Source organism: Ruditapes philippinarum, unplaced genomic scaffold (genome assembly GCF_026571515.1).
Source record: "Ruditapes philippinarum isolate M1 unplaced genomic scaffold, ASM2657151v2 ctg530_1_1_1_1, whole genome shotgun sequence".
Taxonomy (NCBI): Eukaryota; Metazoa; Mollusca; class Bivalvia; order Venerida; family Veneridae; genus Ruditapes; species Ruditapes philippinarum.
This window is the reverse complement of record NW_026863984.1, coordinates 60,821-79,114: the sequence shown is the minus strand read 5'-3', so window position 1 is coordinate 79,114 and position 18,294 is coordinate 60,821. Positions and strand designations below refer to the sequence as shown.

The 18,294-nt window shown below is 30.8% G+C and overlaps 2 long non-coding RNA genes across 3 annotated transcripts in view; both read left to right on the top strand.

Annotated features, from left to right (window-relative positions):
* The window catches only part of LOC132724015 (uncharacterized), a 97,306-nt gene that overhangs the window by 33,392 nt on the left and 45,620 nt on the right, over positions 1-18,294 (top strand). The window contains exon 1 of one of the 2 annotated variants that reach the window (XR_009624830.1): positions 15,463-15,667. The exons of the other annotated variant lie outside the window; for it this stretch is intronic. This is a non-coding gene — a long non-coding RNA (uncharacterized LOC132724015). Of the gene's footprint in view, positions 1-15,462; positions 15,668-18,294 lie in introns of those variants that run through there. 2 annotated transcript variants of the gene reach the window in all.
* On the top strand, positions 3,086-9,745 carry LOC132724006 (uncharacterized). Its single transcript, XR_009624829.1, has 2 exons — positions 3,086-3,610; positions 9,661-9,745. It is a non-coding gene; the product is annotated as an uncharacterized LOC132724006 (long non-coding RNA).

The window sequence follows — 18,294 nt, the reverse complement described above, 5'->3', positions numbered from 1 at the left end:
ACTGTACATTTATCTTTTTCATTATAAGACGTAACGGATTCAAATAACAATAAAATATCATTTTCGTTGTACGACTGCTATTCTGAAAATTAAGTGTTAAGTGTTTTAGTTAATTTTAACACAGGACTTTTTCCACATAATTGGAACACAAAGTGATTGGATGTGACGTGTAAAAACATGAAAATTTAATACCGATTCAGTAGCTTTGTACTATTACACAGACCCGCTTACCTTTTGATTAGTAAGAAGCGGTAAGTGGCTTCTTAGACATTGCCAAATACATGACAGAACACAAAATAAAAACAAATAGTTAAAGGTAAAGGATATAAGTTAAGAGTACGTAAAATGCTTATCTGCTTATCTTCACATGAATGACTAGCTTGTTTAATTGTCATTGATAACAATTATGATGACAATATATTGGCAAATCTTTTCATTGGCAAACATTGTAGCCAATTAAGTTGTTTTCACGTTCAGTTCTATTCATGCACGCTTCTGATCTTTGTTTCGTTTGATAAGTACTGCATTTATCAAAAATGTTTAACTCCAAGCACGCTAACTTATGATCATAGAATTATGTACTAAATAAAAGAATTATTTATTTAATTTATCATAAATATCTGAAAGTTTCAAAACTTTCAAAATAAAGGGATATATAAGGATGTTTTATATTTCATGGCACCGAATATTTGTCAATATTAGACACTAGGTTTTTTTTAGAATGGTCAATAAAAATATTTATCAATTAAATCAAACTGATTGTATTTTCTATGAAATACAAATTATGCCTATTTAGAAGTAATACAAATTATGCTTATTTAGAAGTAATACAAATTATGCTTATTTGGGGCACATGGACATTAATATAATTACTGAATTTTTAAACAATTGTACTCACAAGCCAGACACTTAATAAAGTTCATTTGCTGATTTTTTTATCATTTCTGATTTCTTGTTAAAATATAGATTACTATTATGTGTAACGGCGTGTGCACAATAAGTTGAATTATTCTTGAAAAAAGGCACAATCCTAATGAGAGGTTTATCATTTCAAAGATTGTTGACACGAAAATAGATTATAATTATGTTGTAAAGATTATCTTATCTGTATATGTCCAGATTATCCTATGGCCTCACGTTTAAAATGATCGATAAATTGAAATGGTAGCACTTCAATTTGTTCAGCACGGGCAACATGAAACAAACGAATTGTCGATTGCGTGTTGCACTATTGTTTGGTAACAGTTTCATCAATAGTTTATCTATCAACGTCTCAACAATTTCAACATGTGAACAAATTGTAATGGAACAATAGATATTAATAAGAGTGTTAATTATCTACGATATATTATGTCAATTATTGTTATATAAAATACATTTTGTTGTTGCAACACATTTATTTCATTCAGAAGAAGGTAAACGGTAGCAATAATGAATTTATATAAACATCACCAATATGTAATCAATATCATATACATGTAGCACTCAATGTCTGTTAGTTATAACATCATAATGACACATTATTTTACTGTTGATGCTAGTAAAATCACTTAAATTAAGTGGTACTCTTATTTTTCACTTCAGTCTATGTTTGATTGATAGAAATGTAGCATGCAGAATCAGTTATACATAGAGAAAGAGATATGTTAGATATATCCTCTGATCAAAGCATTTAGTATGCTATTGTTATCCGGAAATAAAGCTGTATTCCACATAAAACAGAAGTATATAGGATACCGGTATTGCTTTCTAATTACCAAAATATCAGACATATTATAATGGATTTATGTGAAACAAACATATGCAAAGGGATTGCTTAGCATATAAATTGGTTAGTAGCTTTTATATGTAATGAATTGTATGGTGCTATCAAGACTTTTAGCTATTTATCTATTTTATTGTATGTCGAACTGTTTAAAACGTTCTTATTGTAGTAAGTAGTATTCAATATACATTTATATATAATTGTTCATATTCATTTATGTTTATTGAGCAAGAATTAGTGAAGGTTTCTGAAGTTGTTAAAAGAATTCTGGTCAACGGGTTGTGAATATCCAAATAGGTTTCTCACGTAATTTGTTGTTAACTTTCAAAGATGGGTCAAATTAAATCAACTTCTATTGTTTACAAAGAATACATAACGGTATAGTATCATGTCTATAAACTTGAATCTAAATCGTTCAAAATAGCTTCTTAAATCCAATTTAAAATGTCGTTTGCCTTTTAGCAATTTCAAAAGAAGAATGACCGAGTTCATAATTAATAAGAGTTGTTTATTATAATTATGATGCCGTTATTGATTTCATTAAAAGAGTTTCTTTTTAGAATTTAAAAAATTATCATTTGACCTGGATTTTTATCAATTTAAACAACGTGTTCCATTTTACACTGACAAGTTAAAGATCTTGGAAAAAAAGGAAAGTCAGCATTCACGTGTCAATTCTAATTACGATTGTCAACAAAATGACACCGAATGCTTACAAAAAGTATTTTTTACTGTACAAAATGAGTATTTGACAACATATACTTTAGAATAGTTTATCATAATACTGCTCGTCACATTTTTCAAAGAGTGAAATGCTTAAAATGTAAAACAAAATAATTGATACAAAAATGTTTTCAACTAGTCCTAGAAAAACGTATTAATAAATTATTGTGAAATGTTCAAAGCAAAAAGGTAACACATTTACATTTTTTATATGTGTCACGTAAATTGCAAAGTTCACTCTACAGCAAAGCAAAGAAAATACCTAAGAATATGACGAGTTGTTCATAACACATATCAGGGTAATCAAATGTGACACAGGAAAGGTGTTAGCTATGCTAAAGTTAATTGAGAGGAGGAAGAAGTTATGTACATGTGTAAAGGGGAGAGAGAGACAACACAGCACTATACAGTCCTATTTAACTACAAAATGTATGTCTGGAAACGATTGTGATCAATGAATGTGAAAGTTAATTACTTATTCTACTAATTGAAAAGTAATTTCACTTCACGTAGTGGGTCACTTTTCAAAAATGATATTGCTTAAATCGTTCAATAATTTAATTGTCGGTTTGATGCTATTGGTTTATAAATATTAACCTTATACAGTAGGGTGAACGTGTCAGTTTACACGCAAAACGCACGTTACACGCTATACGAACGCACGATACACGCTATACGAACGCACGTTATACGCACGCAAAACGAAACGAAATACGCAGACGCACGCAAAACGATATACGCTAAACGAAATACGCTAAACGATATACGCACGCTAAAACGCACGCAAAATGAAAACGTTTCTAAACCTTTATTAAAATATCGTAATCATTTTAAGTTTTTAACAACTTTAGCTACATGTAGATCGTTTAGTGATAAATTTTGATTATCATATATATGGTAGCTAGAAATGTATTTTAAACGAGTTTATGTAAGAACTGAAATGCACTCAACCTAGCACCGAAATTAATTTTTGTCACAGCCTCAACAAATGATTTTTAGAAATATTTATAAGCTATCATGCGCTAATATCGAAAGTAAAATAGTTAGGGTAACGTGTTCCTTTTTATGCGCAATCGGATAAAGAACTATCCCTTGCGTTCACTACGTAATCTCTACGTAATAGTCCAACATGGCCGACATTGAAAATGCATTGCAATGTTTCATAAATATACAGTGCTAACAATTAAATTCAGATGGATTTAAGAGGCAAATCTATATATTAAGTGAGGCTGCATCATAAACAATCGAACTATATAATCTTGAGTGTGAAATAAAGGAATTAACTATTTTGACAGAAGTCACGAAAACAGATTAAAAACACAGGATTCTACCACGGATAACATTAAGGGAAATGGATAACATTAAAGGAAAAGCTTCCAGAATCAAGAATGATTAAATTGCTGGCACAATACGTAGATTTAAGTTGATGTCCTGTATGTTTCATTGGGACACCGCAATATTTACTGTGTTGTCGCCAGTAAAAGCTTCTCAAAACGAAAGTGAAAGTAGAAATAAACAATACTGAAATCCAGTGAAATCACTAAAAAAGGTAACATTTCTAGGGCATTACAATATATGAGTATATAATATGAAATTAGGCAAAGCCTATGAACGGGGAAGTCGTTAAAAAAATCCTTTCATTCTTTCCGTTTTAAAGGTGTCATTCGATATTACATACACCGCTTCCGTTTTCACTCGGAACACTCGACGATTATTACTAATCCGAAAAGTTGAGATTTGTTCCGTTATCGGAATACTATTATCATTGACATACATTGTAAATGGTGGCGCCCGACTAGAACTGACACTGAAAATTTCATTGATAGGTATAGAATTCTATATATTTTTTAATTGTTTTTTATTTGATTTTCTTTTAAATATTCACGTGTAGTCTATAGCCGGGCAAGCCAAAGCCCGGACCTGCAGCTTCGCGGGCCCGGTCTTTGACTTCCCCGTATAAATATTAAGAACGCAATTTTATTTTAGGTCTGAAACTGTAATCGAGAGGAAAAAAATGAGGAAAATAAGGAAACTGGTTGTGTCATCATCATCATGTTAAGTTATTGGATTTACAAAGACAGCACAACAGAAAATATTTTTCATATCACTTAAAATTGAAATTTATTGACATGCGCTTAATATGTATTAATATGCTTTATCACACACCGGTGCCGATTTTGCCACTCAGTAATAAGGTATTGCACATCCGTGCATATAATTTGAAGTGACGTCATTAGCGTTATACAAACATTGTGTAAAGACGCGCTAAATGTTAGCGTTATACTATAGGCGCGTAAATGAAAAACTACTCTTATTTCTCTTTTAACGGTCTTTATTTTGTGTATGTGATACAGTAGGGTGAATGTTCCAGTTTACACGCAAAACGCACGTTCCGGAAAAAATGCACGCACGTTACATGCTAAACAAACGCACGTTACACGCACGCTTTATGAAACGAAATACGCAGACGCACGCAAAATGAAATACGCTAAACGATATACGCACGCTAATACGCACGCAAAATAGAAAACGTTTCTAAACGTTAATAAAATATCCTTATCATATAAATTTTTAACAACTTTAGCTAGATCGTTTAGTGATTTGATTAAATGATAGCTAGCCATTCATGTATTTTAAACAGGTTTATGTTAACTAACTTATCTTATGTCCCAGGTTAGAGCTGTAATGATATCAATCCGCGAATGCACTCAACCTGGCACAATATTATATTTTGTCGGGCAGCCGAAACAAATGATTATTGCAATTATAAGCCATCAAGCACTAATACATGCATTAAAAATGATTTAACAGGGTCGTCTTTATGCACATTTCTGAAAAAATACTTTGCTTTATACCAGGAATCTCTTAGATAGATAATAATTACTTCGACACCTCTTCTGGCGTAAACAAAATAAAACGAATGGTAGTAACTTTAGCAAATCAGCGATCAAATTATCAAATCATTTACATACAGGCGAACGAAATTAATACATGACCTTTTTAAATAAAGGAAAACATACATTGCAGACCGGCAGCCCAACATTTTTTCCAGACAAGGGCTAAATCTATATGTTTCAGGACTTTACACCTCCTGGACGTTTCGGCCCTGAAAGTTTCAACCTCAATTTTTAACCACCTTTTTTTCAATTTGATAAATATATATAATAAATACCATGCATTATGGGTTATAATATATTCTAACATGACCCGCATTTACCCTATTGAACATAGAAGAACAGAAAGTGTGTGTTATTATGCAACAGATGCACAGTTTGACATTCTTTATTTAGACATGTGACGTAATCATTATACACGTGACGTAACCACTAAAATCTGACGCGCTGAAAATAAGTACGGAAACAAATCAGGCGCAAATTTGCTTAACTATCAAGTACGGCAACATTTATTTGTTGATGTCGTGTTAGAATCGAAATAATATATCCAAATCAGTGATTTTATCGCTTGATAACATCACTATTTGTCGTTCGAATGTGCATCATTATATCACTCGGGCTACACCCTCGTGATATAATTCCTCGCATCCGAACTCCAAACAGTGATGTTATTGAGCGATAAAATCACTGTTTGGGATATATTATTTCTTAAATATATATAATATAAAACATCCTTGCAAACATGATTGATATAAAAAAGCTTTTCGGTGATATAACATATTATGAAATTTCCCTGGGAAAATAAATATTAATTTGATTTTTTATATGAGTTCTGAAAAAATTATCAGCTGTAAAACTACATGCATATATTTATTCTTTTTTTTTTCAAAAAATTAAATTCCATAAAAAGATATTGATAAAATATGTTTTAATATAACAGATAAGAACGATTATAGAAGTGTGAAAAGCCTAATGAAATTTTACTGAATTAAAGTATATAATTAAGAATAAACTTCTATTTTGGGCCCGAAACTGTAAGCGAGAAAAAAATGAGGAAAATGGAGAAACTTGTCAACCTCATGCACCGCGATCCATAAGTGCCAGGAGGGGAGGAGTGTTGGACTCCAATAATTTGTGAATCATGTGTAAACTGTAAAGTATATGGATTTACCAAAAGAGCAGCGCATCAGAAAATATGTTTCATAGTATTGAAATTGAAATTTATTGACATTTTATGCACTATATGTTATAATATGCTATATTATTATTAAGGAACATTAAATGCCTAATACCTTCCTTTTTTGTTACTGTCACAAGTTAAAAAAGAAAGGTGCTGCTTCACCAGGACTTTAACCCGGGACCCTTGGAATACCGTTCCGCCACTCAACCGACTGAACTATATTGTATTAGGCTGCTTACGCATCATCTCCCTATATAGTGAACAGTTCGGAACCATTACATATTCCCCTGCTTTATTGAAATTCGTCCTTGAATGGGTACAGTGAACAATGTGAAATAGGACTTTGAGTTTTATACCATCCATCACAATCCCCTTTGGAATAGGTGATGGTATGAAACTTCAAGGCCAATTTCACATTGTTTTATTACTAACTGTTGGAAGTCAAATGTCAAAGGGTGAGAAAAATATGCAGCCTGACTGGGACTTGAGCCAGGGACCCCTTGAATACAGTGTCGAAGCTGACTACCGGCTAAGCTATCAGTCTGCTTGCACATCTTCTCCCCTCAATAGTGAACAGTTCTGAGCTGTAAAAATGAAAAAATCAGTTTTACAGTATCTTTTTTGTGATTCCATATACCATGCAAGTAATGGTCCCCTGACGGGGAAGGGAACACTTCCTTACTGATAGTGGATCTGAACCCCTCTGTCTGCATTATAGGACATTTGCCATACCTTTTTTTATTTTTCAATGAAATTTGGTGGACTTTTTTCCATATCAATCAAACAGATGTAATTGTTACTCAATATTATAGTAATATGTTGCCTTACTAACTTGGTTTCATTTCCTAAGAGGTTATTATAAGGTAAAATTACCCCCATTTTCTAAAGATGTAATGTATTTGCTTGAACAAATAGGCATCATAGAAAATTTACCCTATCTTTCTTCATTGTCAATATAATTCAATGGGGTTTTCTTATTTTAGTCAATTAGATGTAGTAGTTACTTGATAGTATAACATTATTTGGCTTTACTTACTTTGTTTCAGTGACCAGAAGGTTATAACTTGGTAAACTTACCCAAATTTTCAATGATTTAGTGTGGTAAAGTTATTAATAAGGCATTATAGAAAATTAGCCATTATTTAATAATTTTCAATGAAATTTGTTGGGATTTTCTTATATAAGTCAATTTGATGTAGGTATAACTTAATATAATAATACTATGTTGCTTATATAACTTGATTCATTTACCATGAGGTTATAATCAGGTAATATTACTCCCATTTTTAATGAATTAGTGTGTATTAGCTTGTATAGTTATACATCATAGGAAATAAGCCATAATTTTTTGAATATTCAATGTAATTTATTGAGATATTCTTATTTTAATCAATTAGATATGCTTGTTAATTAATATAATAGATTTATGTTGCACTTATAATTCTGTTTCATTTCCTAGGCTGTTATAATAAGGTAAAAATCCCCATTTTGTAGTGAATTGGTGTTCTATCTTAAGACAGTAAGGTATCTTAGGAAATTTGCAATAACTCTTATATTTTGTAATGAAATTTGGTGGGACTTCCTTACTTTAGTCAATTAGATACGTTTGTTAATTAATATGATAGATTAATGTTCCTCTTATAGCTTTGTTTAATTTCCAAGGCTCTTATAATTAGATAAAATTTTCATATTTTGTAGTGATTTAGTGCATTATCTTGGACATTTAGGCATCTTAGGAGATTTGCCATAATTCTCATATTTTGTAATGAAATTTGTTAGGACTACCTTATTTTAGTCAATTAGATATGTTTGTTAATTAATATAATAGATTTATGTTATATAAAAAAAATTCTGTATCATTTCCTAAGAGGTTAAGTTTAAGGTAAAATTACCCGGTGTATCATCATTTTATGTGGCACTGCTTTCTTTAATAGTTGGGGTCCACATAGAATTTACTATAACATTTATATTTTTCATGGACAATTATTGAAATCTTCTTGTTTAAGTCATCTTATTAAAGCTTTTAATTAATAAATGAACTGACCTACCTATGAAGCATAAAATTGATATTGTAGGAAAATTAAAATTACAAATCAATTGAAATTGTACAGGTCCCAAAAGATATATTAGTATGCAAAATGGGTTTTTGTAAATTTATATAAATACATAGGTGATATTTAAGTATATTATAGTTAGAATTTTATCAGTTATGAGGTTTATAACTTACTTGAGGGAAGTTAAACAAGTGACTTGGGACTACAGCATACCTATCTAAAAATCTTCAAAGAATTATATGGTTATATATGGAAAGGTTATATACTTTTAAGTTAGCAAAGGGCGACACAGGCTCATCTCGGGTATCTCAAAGGGGTATTATGTTAAGTAATGATTACGGATTGATAAACCGTAAAAGTGATTTTAGATAATATACAGGAAAAAAATCAAGAAAGCTATATATGTTTATTAAAGTGGGTTATATTATGGACCTCATATAAGATTAAGATATATTTGAGCCGCGTCACGATAAAACCAACATAATGGGTTTGCGACCAGCATGGATCCAGACCAGCCTGCGCATCTGTTCGCTATCAGTGTTATACGGTTTGTAAGTGAACAGTAAAAGCCCAGGCCACATACAAAAATAGTAGTCTATGACTTGATTATGAGCTGTCAGATAGGGGAATTTTGTAAAGGGTGGCTTAGCCTGTCTGTTGTGATTACATGTCTAAAATGTACAACATGGTATATATTAGCCACCATAGAATTTTTTATCTAGAAAAAAATCTAGCTATTTTTATTTGTACAAAAATATAGAAATAGTACAATGTACAATGTATAATTATTAAAATGTTCACTATACATGTACAAATAATGAAACTATTAACAAATGTCGGTACAGCTGCGGTACGGTATTTAGAGGGTCACGGGTTCGAGTCCATGTCAGGTCACCCTGTGACTGACATACATTTGTATAGCCCAGCTAGAAATTAATTCACAATGCTAAGTAACCCTGGGAAATTCGAAGAAATATTTGCATACACAGTAGGTTTATAACTATTCAGTATTTAAACAAGTAAAACGTGTAAGCGGCCGAATAGCTCAGAGGAACTCAAGAGCCGCGGAATCGTATTCCGAGTGTCAGGGGTTCGAGTCCCTGCCAGGCTGTTACATATCAATATAAATCTGTCAAGAAAAATAGGAAGGAACTGTCTAAAATTATCACCCTAAATAGTATTCGGATAGAATTAAATTAAATTAAAAATTAAATTCGGACAGTCTTTGATGAAAAGTCAGAAGATGAACTTGTAAAGGGGGTGGGGTGCTAGTCTGATTACCATCATTTGATGTCTGACGAACTTCATATCTAATATATATTGGTACGCATATAAGCACCTGTTTGCTGAATTGAATATCAAAAATGTTGCAATTAATTAGTAATTATATCTTATGCGTATGTAAAATAGGATTAAAACTAATTAATCTTCGGCGTAAAGCATGTAGAAATCTGACCAGTATTCACCGCGAGGTCACAAACTTTAAAACTTTAATGTAAATATCACAATAATACTTCTTTATATAATATTTCTATTCTTTGACAGGGACACAGAACATCTCTTACATGTTTAAGAAACAAGAAATTTACATAATATATCTAAGATATTCTTTTACTTCTCAATAGTAAGTTAACAGACGCAAAACGCTTAGACGAACGCAGACGCACGCTAAACGTTTCTGGGAATAAGAAACGCACGCTTTCAGACGCACGATAAACGAAAAACGATACACGGAAAACGATAAACGTTAAACGCTTGTAAACGATGCACGCTTGAGAAAGCGTTTCAGCAAACGCACGTTGCACGCTATACGCACGCACGTTACACGAAAAACGGACGCACGAAAAACGCTATTTTTGACAACCGAAACGTTCACCCTACTGTAATTTTACTTTTCCAGGAAGGTTTTTTCAATAATTTCCTGCTTCAGTAGAATTCTAGAAAAAAATTACTTTGTTCAAATTAATAAACTTTCTAAAGCTTGTGCAGAAACCCTACTTTTAAATTCATAGTAGTAATTTTCCACTAGACAGTATTTTGTTTTTATTACTAAAATACCAGACATGTTCTGATGAAATAACATATGCAAGGGGAGTGCTTTACATCGAAATTGTTTTGTTACTTTTGTTTATTTTGATTATATTCATTTTATTAATGACCAAGAAAAAGTTAAAATTGTAGAAGTTGTTATCTGTAATCTAAAGAAAACAACAACAACAAAAAATATCAATTTGAATTAAAATTGAAAATGTCGTGTTAACTGTAAATGAAATATTGGTCAAAAGTAAAATGATAAAGTTAATTCTGAAACATTATCATTATCATGATATTTATTCTATCAAACGATTTACTCCTTGGAAGATCTTGTATATTTGTATAAATTTTTTTAGATCGGTTTAAATGAACGGTGCAAAAAAAAACATTTATGGAAAAAAGAGCTGATCAGCACGCACGACGTGACTTATATTGCGACTTCTTTTGTCCTTGCTAACAATTCGCTTCCTGCATAAATTGATTTCTTGTAGCTAATACCTAAGAATCATTTGATAGTTAATTACATAATTGCTCTTCACTTTTGTAAAAAGTGCAATTTTAGAATTTAAAACAATATATATTTATTCATAGTAAAACGTATTAATAAAGTTGTGTGCATATAATAAACATAAACTACCAAGTAAGACAGAGAGCAGCACCTTTTGCTTGGATGAAATTCACTCTGTAGCAAAGCAACACATATCTGAGAAATATGTCAACTACATTTTATCGCGATAATTTAAAGTGACATCGGTATAGTGTTAGGTATTCTGAAGTTAATTGACAGGAGGAAAATAATTATATGCACGTATAAAGGTGAGAGAGAATCAACATTACTATAATAACGTCCCGTAAAGCTAGTGATTAATGAATGTGAAAGTTGTTTCCTTATTCTTGCAATGTAATACTACGTCATGTAGTTGTTGATACCGGTGTTGTTTATTTATTGGTAAAAATGATTTTTGATTCAATGCTTAATGTCGTCATAGTTTACTTTTAGTATGATATCGTGGCTTAACTTTAAGTATGATATTAATGCATTTAATTGCTACGTAGTTCACGAATTGTATTAACACCTGTTTCATGACGTTTAACACATGTATAAAGTTGATACATGTATGAGATGAGCATCGGTCCATCAAGATAAACATTATGTACATACCACCAAAAGTGTATTTATTGAATTCCAAGCACTTTTGAATCAATCATTGAGGTCTTACCTATCACCATATTTCGGAAAAAAACATGGAAGTTAACTACTATAAGAATTTAGAAATTTACAATTTTACTTAAACATACAATTACAATTACTGATGCAAGTTTCCTGTCACGCATACACTACCTGATCATTGTATTTGAAATATCATTGTCAGCATCTAATTTACAGGAAATACATATTGTTATTTATTATCAATAAAACATAATTAAGTGAACATTTTCAACTAATTAATATTTAAAAGGTTATCTAATGTGGTTTGTCGTTAATGCATTTACCTTTTATATTAAACATGTCCAGCTTTGTTATTGTAATACATGGTTTAAAGGAGCAAAGGAATACAACATCAATCTGATTTTCTAATTATCTGTGTTGCAAATAAACAAATTATAAACGCCCAGAATTAAAATTGCATAGTTACAAACTACCAAACTGTTTCTGTTAATATAATGCCAATAGATGAGTAGGTGCAGAGAACTTACAGCGTGATAAAATCTGGAATTTTAATAGAAATATAAATGAATGCACGTGTTTTACATGTTTACTGTACACAACATCAGAAATATAAATAGAGCTTGTTTAATTCAAATAAAATTTAAATCAATAAAATTTGAACAGAAAGAAAGAATCGAGTCTAGTGAAGAGTCACTTCATCTGTAATATTAAATGATCGGTATTGAACCATCTAAAAGGAGAATGCTAAATTATGCGTTGCATTAGTAAAACAACTTCACAGCACCACTTGTTAACATCACCAATAAATCAAGTTTCCAATAATTAAACTGTACCTTTTGACTCTCGTGAATGAACGGAATAGAAAACGTTACCCAAGTTAATTTTTTTTTGGTTTTAAAACGTACAATTGGGGAAGGAATTATATCTAAAGCAATGTCAATGCCTTTAAAGAATTTCTAGAAGGGAATATTTAGTGTGATAAGAGCAGAATGCTTAAAATACACACATCTGTTGGAGGTGAATTTCATAACATTTATTGAATTTTGTCAAGAAAACATTAATATCTGCTTACTAGATGTATTCAGAGTTCTGCGCATTAAATGATTTTTGCAGATTCATTAGTATATTTGTAAAATCGCTACATGTTTTATATTGATGTTTTAACTTAAAAACAGCACTGAACAAAACATTAAACGAATAAATAAACGAATAAACACCAATATGTGTTCAGACTAAAGGAACAAACGACCAAGTGAAGCACGAGTAAATGTTCATTTATATGTTCAAAACACTTCGTCACCTCAGTGCAGTAGGGGGTTAAATTCTTTTAAATTTAATAGGAATAAACCCGTTACTGAACTAAGGTGATTACTTTTCTCTTTTCCAAGCTGTAACTGTTTCCGTGTTATGACACTGGACTTGAAACTGAAGACTTAATTATAATAATAGTGCATCTTAAATGTAACTATGTATCACGTGGCTTGACGGGTGTCACTACAACAAGAGTTTACAAAAAAGAAATACATGACATATATGTAAATGTTATGCCGCACCCTAATTTTTGCTCAGCTAAACACGAAGGTAAATAACTGTTTCAAAGTAGATACAAAACGAATACATTTCTGTGTTCACCTGGTACTGTTTAAATTAAAACTTGCAAATCAGCTAGATTGACAAGTTTTTACACAGCACTAGTACAATCCATGTCAAAAACTGATGAATCGAAAGCCTCAAATCAGGATTATTCTAGAGCCTTTTATAAGTTTAAATGGGGTGCCTGCGCACGATGACGTCATTTATCTAAGATTCTTATGATTCCTCAAATATCTAATGTTAGAGAAAACAGGGATGAAAATTCAAAACTCCCCTCATTAGTTTTTGTGAGATGATATATTTAGCAAAATGTATGTTGAAAACATAACAAAAACGGAGGGTATCGGTAGAAAATTAATATCGCCTTTAGTTATTTATTTTAGCGGAGGTGGAAACATTAAAAACTTGATCCTGAATCATTAATTATGTTTGAACAGGATTTGATGTATTATGTACGTTGGTTTCCTTTTCATTTTACACTAAAATTGATAGACATAAATCTGTTAAAGGGTAGTTTTATTTTCAACATAAAAAACAGACATGTTTCTCAAAGTTAAATGTGCAGCATGATTGTCAAGATGCCATAATGTATTGTATTAACATAAAGTAAATAAAAAAATAAACATAAAATTATGTGAAGTTCCACAAAGAGATCTCTCTATTTATTTATTCATGCATAAATAGTTTGTAGTAGATGGTACATGGGTTCAATCGCCAAAATCAAAGTTAAACTTGAAGTGCATCGTTTAGAAAGGAATTTGAATTGTATGGTTGATTTAGGAGAACAAGTGTCTGGCTCCATGTTAACTGCTTCATATGAACATTCGTGTACAGGTGGATTTCAATAACACAAACTGTACATTTATCCTTGTCATTATAAGAATAAGACGTAACGGATAACAATATAATATCATTTTTGAACGTTGTACGATCGTAATTTGATAGTTAGATGTTTAGTGTTTTAATTGTTAATCTTTATTACACGGACTTATTCTTCGTTTTTTTGGAATAGGAAATGAATGTTTGTGACATGTCATAACATGGTACTTTTTACACTGATTCAGTAATTTTGTACTATTAGACAGACCCGCTAACATTGAGTTGAGTAACCAGCGGTAAGTGGCTTCTTAGACATTGCCAAATAAATGACATTGAACAATAATAAAAACAACAGTTAAAGTACATGTGCTGTCAAGGTAGAGTACGTTAAAATGCTTATGTTCACATTAATAACTATCTTACTTAATTGTCATTGATAACAGTTATGATGACTATCTTGACGGTTTTTTTTTCATTGGCAAATATTGTAGCCAATTCAATGTTTGTTACATGCATCTTTATTCGTGCATGTTTCTGTACTTTGTTTCATTTGAGCTGCATTTATCAAATATATTAAACCCCAAGTACGTTAACTAATGTCAAAAAATTATGTACTAGCTACAAAACAAAATAAAATAAAAGAATTATTATATCTTAAAGTTTCAAAACATTCAAAATTGGGGGATGTTTTGTACTTAATGACACCAAAACAGTGTCAATATAAATCACTAGATTATATTTTAGATGGTTAAAAAAACATGCATCAATTAAATCAAACTAATCGAATTTTCTATGAACCAAGCACGGCCAGCGGGAAACATTTTCGAATTTTCGATTACGCTTTGCAATGTTTCTTGATGACAGTTGCATCAATAAATAATCAATGTCTCAACAAATTTCAACATTTGAACAAATTATAATGGAACTATAGATTGTTATATAAGTATTAATCATGCACGATATATCATTTCAATTTTTGTTATATAAAGTGTAATTTGTTGAAGCATCATACTTATTTCATTCAAATGAATGCAAACGGTAGCAATAATAAATTTATATTCATATCATCAATTATGTCATCAATAATATATTGCACTCAATGTTATAATATTATAATGACACATTATTTTAATTGTTGATGCTATGACAATCACTTCATTTAAGTGTACTCTTATGTTCCACTTCAGTCTATGTTTGATTGATAGAAATACAGCCTGTAGAATCACTCATACATAGAGAAACATCTATGCTAGATTTATCCTCTGATTAAAGCATTTAGTATGCTATTGTTATCCGGAAATAAAGCTGTATTCCACATAAAACAGAAGTATATAGGATACCGGTATTGCTTTCTAATTACCAAAACATCAGACATTTTCTAATGGATTTATGTGAAACAAACATATACAAGGGGATTGCTTAGCATATAAATTGGTTAGTAGCTTTTGTATATTAGAAATTGTATGGTGTCATCAAGACTTTGAGCTATTATTTTTTTGTTGTATTTCGAACTTTTTGAACATTTTATTGTAGTTAAGGGTATTAACAATTAGTATCTATGTTTATTAAGCAAGAGTAAGTGAATTTTTGTTGAAGTAACTACAAGAATTGTGGCCACAGGGTTATGAATATTGAAATAGGTTTCGCGCATATTTGTGTTGTTTCCTACGAAATACGAGTTAAATTAAATCAGCTTCTATTCTTTACAAATGAGCCGCGTCACAACAAAACCAACATAATGGGTTTGCGACCAGCATGGATTCAGACCAGCCTGCGCAGGCTGGTCTGGATCCATGCTGATCGCAAACCCAATATGTTGGTTTTGCCATGAAGGGGGCTCAAATAATGAATTGTGGTATAGTATCAATTCAAGTCTTTAAACCTGAATCTAAATCGATTAAATAGCTTATGAATTCTGGTTTAAAATATCGTTTGCCATTTAGAAATGTTGCTGAAAAGAAAATGACTGAGCTCATAATTAAAATAATAGGTGTTTAAGATAACTATGATACCATTAAGCATTGATTTCATTAAAAAGTTCCTTTTTGGGAGTTAAACAATAATCATTAGGTCTGGATTTTTATCAATTTAAATAAAGTGTTTCTGTTTACACTGATAAGTTAAAGATCTTAGAAAAAAGGATGATCAGCAAAAAGGATAATCAGCATTTATGTGTCGATTCTAATTAATATTGTCATGGACACCGAATGCTTACAAAAAGTATGTATCCTGTACAAAATGAGTTTTTGACAACATATACTTTAAAATAGTTTAATATCCTAATACTTTGCGTTACATTTTGCAAAGAGTGAAACATTAAGAAAGTAAAACAAATTAATTCATATCAAAATGTTTTCAACTAGTACTAGAAAAACGTAACTATTAATAAATCATTGTGAAATGTTCAAAGCAAAAAGGTAGCACATTCACATTTTTCGTAAGTACCACGCTAATTGCAAAGTTCACTCTGCAGCAAAGCAAAGGAAATACCCAGGAATATGACGACTTGTTCCTATCCCGCTAATCTAATGTGACACAGGAAAAGTGTTAGATATGCTAAAGTTAATTGAGAGGAGGAAGAAGTTATGTACAGGGTGAGAGAGAGAACAACATCACTATACAGCCCTATATAACACTATGTCTGCAAACGATTCTGCTCAACGAATAAGAAAGCTAATTACTTATTATTATAAAGTAATTCCACTTTACATCGTTGTTCATTTTTTCAATAGTTTCAATTGTTTCAATTTTTTAGGAGAACTATGAAAATATTAAAGTACCTGTCAAATGAATTACTTAGACTTTTTTTAATTTAACAATATCCACAAACTCTGTTATTGTAATTTTCAGAGTTTTTTCTAGTTACATGACTTGTTTTAAAACTACTCGGTGTCTCTGTCGGCGTCTTAATTTCGTTTATCATATGAAGAAATAATTACGTTTGAAGCCCAAAATGTATTATATTTATACAGAAATTCATGCTAGAACTATTAAAAAATGTCATTAAAGCACGATTTAAATAAATAAGATGAATTGAATATCTTTGTCATTTATCCTTTCAAGTATCCCATTAAACCTTAAATAGTGTAATAAAAGTCTAAAGTAAGAAATATTTTAGGCCCCTTATTAAATCTGTACTTTTATAATCATTTAATGGATTACAGCATTTCGTATCTGTCAAGGGATTGTCCATATTTATTATTTGATATCGGCATAAAATGCAGATTATCGACCGAAACACGATCGGAAGGTTTTTGTTAATATTTTACTCTTTCCTTGGCTTGTAACTGTTTTCCATGATATAAACATGACATACTATGTAGTACCTTTGTATCATATATTTTCAAAAGATTTTGGCGCCATTACGACAAACATGTGTATGCAAGTGCTACATGACTTATATGATTGTCTTAAAAGCTTTCATAATGCTTGGTGCATAAATCATAGAATAGCTTCTATCAGAGCGAAGAAATATGTATACTGTTCTAATAGATCTTGAGTGTTTTGTTTGAAACTTAATTAAGCGATCCTATACATCAAGACTTGGAACATTATGCCAGTGGTTGAACGTCTTGACTTTTAGGTGGTTTAGTGCAGGAAACATACTTGTCTGATGAGTATCCACAAAGTTATTCTATAAAAATGAATTTTTCTTTGCTATGTTGCATTCGGACACTGAAAGTTGTATCACTCGGGAGAAAACAGTAGATTCTTTTTCATCTTATATTTTTATGCCTACATTTTTGTATCTCGATTACTATGTGTTGTTTGTTTTAAGTTTATTATGGACTAGTAAATTTTGTTATAAAATTATCTTTGATTAAGTTGTAAATTTTTTCGCGGTGTGGGGAAGATTTGATTGCTAAGTGATAATAATATATTGTATCAATGTATATGGGTTTTGAAAGCTTTTGACAAGCTATTTCGCTAATATTTCTATTGAATTTCAAAAATCTGTATCAAAATTTTATTATTTAGAAATTTATTTGACAATTTTACATTTTATGTTATATACTACACAATGTTTGAATTACACAAACATTAAATAAGCAATTTATTAT